This window comes from Canis aureus, chromosome 27 (genome assembly GCF_053574225.1).
Source record: "Canis aureus isolate CA01 chromosome 27, VMU_Caureus_v.1.0, whole genome shotgun sequence".
Taxonomy (NCBI): domain Eukaryota; kingdom Metazoa; phylum Chordata; class Mammalia; order Carnivora; family Canidae; genus Canis; species Canis aureus.
Window position 1 is genome coordinate 3,057,805 of NC_135637.1, and position 5,576 is coordinate 3,063,380.

Below are 5,576 nucleotides of genomic sequence, written 5' to 3' on the forward strand. Positions count from 1 at the left end.
TTGTTCGTGGGTCCAGCCAGGCACGCTGCAGCCCTTTAGGGAGCTCAGCCGTGGGGTGTGGCGTGCTCTCCCTGGGGCGCAGGTGGTCTGTTAGTGTCCCTGGGAGTCTGAGGTCATCCCCGCCCTCCTGGGATCCTGCTCTAACTCCCTGAGAGCGCCTTCCTGTCCGGGAAGAATGGTGAAACTCCTGCTTCTCCAGGCTGGGCTCTCCTGTCCTGGGGACACTTTTCCAGAGTGGCTGCACCAGTTTGCACTCTCACCAACAATGCAAGAGGGTTCCCCTTTCTCCACATCCTCGCCAACATTTCTTGTTGGTGGCAGACTATGTCCGGAGCAAGGACTTTCGGGACTGCCTCATGAGTACGCATTTCTGGGGCCCTGTAGCCAACTGGGGTCTTCCCATTACTGCCATCAATGACATGAAAAAGTCTCCAGAGATTATCAGTGGGCGGATGACATTTGCCCTCTGTTGTTACTCCTTGACATTCATGAGATTTGCCTACAAGGTCCAGCCTCGAAACTGGCTTCTGTTTGCATGCCATGCCACAAATGAAGTAGCCCAGCTCATTCAGGGAGGACGCCTTATCAAACATGAGATGAGTAAAAAGGCATCAGCATAACAGTGGAAAATGGGCAACCAGGTGTTTGAAGGGACAGCGTCAGCGCTGCTGCTAAGTCACAGATTCCATCCTCAGAATAGTCTTGCTAAGGAAAATAAGCTGAATGCTATTTTTACTAACCAATTTTTCTAGAAATAGCTGAGAGTCCCTAAGCCAATTCTCTGCTGCCTTACACATACCAGGTATTTTACTTCTCTTCATAAAGAGTAGCTCAAAATATGCAATCAATTTAATAATTCCCAATGATGGTTTTATCTGCAGTAATATGTATATTACTTGCTAGAATTTACTTAATAAATAATTGGATAAAAATTGTAATTATTAGCACTTAAATACTCAGAATCTTTAACTCTTTGATGACCATGAGACCACCGACAGCTGGCCATACTTACACTGTCATCGCCAGTTTTTTTTAACCATTTAACTTTCTTTACTGAAAACCAATATTCAAGAAAGATGAACCCTCAATGCATCTTCTTATACTGACCAACGTAACTAAGTACAAATGAAGTCAATGGTGTACTCCGTTAGCATGCTGTGCTGTGTGTCAAGAAAACAAGCCCTCCCCCGCCCCAAGCCCTGGCCCCCTGGCAAACACAGATAAATGATTGTGCACTGCACTACGATACCGTTAGGTGAGAGCTTTGGTTCATGCAGTCGGCTGCCAGAGGTCGCACTGAAACCCCGGAGCCCCAGCACCGACAGTCACCGGCGGCCAGCGTGTGGCATCAGCCGTGCTCCTTCCACAACACCAGATGAATACTGTGATCGGGCATGCTGATGGCGAAGACCAGGCCCTTGTCATTGTGCCCATCCAGTCCATTGAGCCAGGACGCTTCGCCACCAGGAAGCTCGAGCCTCTCTTTGATTTCCAGTACTCTGACAGGGGCCAGCGGCCTTGTTCATTTTAGCCATTCTGACAGATGTGAGGTGGTATCTCATTGTGGGTTTTGTTTAGTTTTGTATTTTCCTGATAATGAGTGATGTGGAGCATTTTTTATCATGTGTCTGTTCTCCACGTGTAGGATATTTTGGAGAAATGTCTGTTCATGTCTTCCACCCATTCCTTCGCTGGATATTTGTTTCGAGTGTAGACTTACATAAGTTCTTTATAGATCTTAGATACTAGCCTTTTGTCTCATATGTCATTTGCAAATGCCTTCTCCCATTTTGTAGGTTGCTTCTTAGTTTTATGGACTTTTTCCTTTGCTTTTGAACTTGATGAAGTCCCAGTAGTTCAGTTTTTCTCTTGTTTCCCTTGCTTTTATAGACATGTCTTGCATAAGTCGCTATGGCCAAGATCAAAGAGGTTGTTGCCTGTGTTTTTCTCTAGGATTGTGATGGATTGCTATTTCACCTTTAGGTCTTTCATCCATTTTGAGTTTATCTTTGTGTGTGGTGTAAGAGAATGGTTCAGTTGAGTTCTTCTGCATGTGGCTGTCCAATTTGTTGAAGAGACTGTACTTTTTCCAGCGGATATTCTTTTTTTTTTTTAATTTTTTTTTTTTTATTTATGATAGTCACACAGAGAGAGAGAGAGAGGCAGAGACACAGGCAGAGGGAGAAGCAGGCTCCATGCACCGGGAGCCCGATGTGGGATTCGATCCCGGGTCTCCAGGATCACGCCCTGGGCCAAAGGCAGGCGCTAAACCGCTGCGCCACCCAGGGATCCCTCCAGCAGATATTCTTTTCTGCTTTGTCGAAGATTAGTTGACCATAGAGTTGAGGGTCCATTTCTGAGTTCTCTATTCCGTTCCTTGATCAATGTGTCTGTTTTTGTGCCAGTACGATAACATTTTGATGATGACAGCTTTGTCTATGACATACAGAAAAAACCTTAGACAAAATACAGCCTGAAATCCAGACATTGTGATATAACCTGTTTTTGATTTCTTTTTCAACATTCCTATGGCTAATTGGGGTCTTTTCCAGTTCCATGCAAATCCTAGAGTTATTTATTTATGTTCTGTGAAAAATGTCAAGGGTATTTTGATAGGGACTACTTTGAAAGGGTACATTGCTTGGGTATCATGGACATTTTCACAATATTGATTCTTCAAATCTTTGAACATGCAATGTTAATATATGTCTTTGCTCTTCCACAATTTCTTTCATAGGTGTTCTGTAGTTTTTAGTTACAGATCCTTTACCTCTTTCATTATGTTTATTCCTAGGTATTTTATGTTTTATGGTGCAATTTTAAGTAGGATCAACCCTAAATTTCCCTTTCTTCAGTATCATGTCTCATGTCTACAAATGTATTTGTAGACAATCAGTTATAACTGATTTCTCTGCATTGATTTTTCATCCTGCCACATTGCTGAATTACAGTATGAGTCCTAGCAAAGTTGCAAACTCTTGGGATTTCCACATAAAGTATCATGTCATCTGAGAAAAGTGTGATTGTGACTTCACTCAGGCTCACATTGTGGCCTGGTTCAGGTGGCCAATCACCATGCAGTTCAGGTGGCCAATGTCAGACGGCTTTCTTAGTGACCCTCTTGATATCGTTGCCTGGAATCCATGCTTAAATGGAAAACAGAGGAGGTGGAGGCAAGATGGTGGAAGAGTAGGGTCCTCAAATTACCTGTCCATTCCCAATTACCCAATAAATTTCAAATCATCCTGAATACCTAGGAATTCAGCCTGAGATTTAAGGAGAGAGCAGCTGGAATGCTACAGTGAGAGAAGAGTTCACGCTTCTATCAAGTACAACATTTTTGGTCACTCTGCACAGAGCAAAATGACTAGAAGAAAAACCTTACATCAAAGGAAAGAATCAGAAACAGTCCCTCTCCCACAGAGTTACAAAATTTGGGTTACAATTCAATGTCAGAAAGCCAATTCAGAAGCACAAGTATAAAGCTACTGGTGGCTCTAGAAAAAAGCAAAAAGGATTCAAGAGACTTTGTGACTGCAGAATTTAGATCTAATCAGGCCGAAATTAAAAATCACTTAAATGAGTTGCAATCCATACTAGAGGTCCTAACGATGAGGGTTAATGAGGTAAAAGAACGAGTGAGTGACATAGAAGACAAGGCAAGGAGGGAAACTGAGGAAAAAAGACACAAACGACTAAAAGATCATGAGGATATCTTAAGGGAAATAAATGACAGCCTCAGAAGGAAAAAAATCTATGTTTACCTGGGGTTCCCGAGGGTGCCAAAAGGGACAGAGGTCCAGAATACGTATTTCAACAAACCAGAGCTGAAAGCATCCCTAATTTGGGGAGGGAAACAGGCATTCAGATCCAGAAATAGAGAAACACCCCTTAAAATCAATAAAAACGACTCAACACCTGGACGTTTAATAGTGAAACTTGCAAATTCCAAAGATAAAGAGAAGATCTTTAAAGCAGCAAGAGACAAGAAACTTGTAACTTTTATGGGGAGAAGTATTAGCACAACAGCAGACCTCTCCACAGAGACCTGGCAGGCTACAAACGGCTGGCAGGATATATTCAGGGTCCTAAATGAGAAGAACATGCAGCCAAGAATACTGTATCCAGCAAGGCTCTCATTCAGAACAGAAGGAGAGATAAAGAGCTTCCAAGATAGGCAGAAACCGAAAGAATATGTGATCATGAAGCCAGCTCTGCAAGAAACACTAAGGAGGAGTATGTAATAGAGGAAGTCCAGGGGAACAATCCACAACAGGGACTGAACAGGTATCATTGATGACACTAAATACATATCTTTAAGTTGTAGCTCTGCATGTGAATGGGCCTAACGACCTCAGCAAAAGGTGCAGCTGCAGTTACAGACTGGATAAAAGAGGAAAACCCACCTATGTGCTGTATACAAGAGACTCATTTTACACATAAGGACACCTACAGCCTGAAAATAAAAGGTTGGAGAACTGCGTACCATTCCAATGGTCCTCAAAAGAAACAGGGGTAGCCATTCTTAGATCAGATAAACTAAAGTTTATCCCAAACCCTGTAATAAGAGATGAAGAGGGACACTATACCATACTTAAAGGATCTATCCAACAAGATGACCTAACAATCATCAATATGCATGCCCCGAATGCGGGAGCTGCCAAGTATAGCAATTAATAACCAAAGTTAAGACATGCTTAGATAATAATACACATATACGTGGTGACTTGAAAGTAGCACTTTCTACAATCGACAGGATTTCTAAGCACAACATCTCCAAAGAAACAAGAGCTTTAAATGATACACTGGACCAGAAGGATTTCACAGATATTGACAAAACTTTCTATGCAAACACAATTGCATACACATTCTTCTCAAGTGCACATGGAACTTTCTCCAGATTAGACAACATACTGGGACACTAATCAGGTCTTAACCGACACCCAAATATTGGGATCGTCCCCTGCATATTTTCAGACCATAATGCTTTGAAATTAGAACTAAATCACAAGAAGTAGTTTAGAAGGATTTCAATCACATGAAGGTTAAGAAACATCCTGCTAGGGATCCCTGGGTGGCGCAGCGGTTTGGCGCCTGCCTTTGGCCCAGGGCGCGATCCTGGAGACCCGGGATCGAATCCCACATCAGGCTCCCGGTGCATGGAGCCTGCTTCTCCCTCTGCCTGTGCCTCTGCCTCTCTCTCTCTCTCTGTGACTATCATAAATAAATAAAAATTTAAAAAAAAGAAACATCCTGCTAAAAGATGAAAAGGTCAAGCAAGAAATTAGAGAGGAATTATAAAGTTTCATGGAAAATAATGAGAATGAATATACAACCGTTCAAAATCTTTGGGATATACAACAAGCAGTCCTGAGGGAGAAATACATCACAATACAAGTATCCATCCAAAAACTGGAAAGAACTGAAATACAAAAGCGAACCTTGCACCTAAAGGAGCTGGAGAAAAAACAGCAAATAGATCCTATACCCAGCAGAAGAAGAGTATAATATAGATTCGAGCAGAACTCAATAAAGTAGAGTCCAGAATAACTGTGGAATGGATCAACAAAGTCAGG

At 42.3% G+C, this 5,576-nt stretch overlaps 1 pseudogene; it reads left to right on the forward strand.

Annotated features, from left to right (window-relative positions):
- Window positions 1-319: 319 nt before the first annotated feature.
- Window positions 320-631, forward strand: LOC144299469 (mitochondrial pyruvate carrier 1 pseudogene; annotated as a pseudogene).
- Window positions 632-5,576: the final 4,945 nt, after the last annotated feature.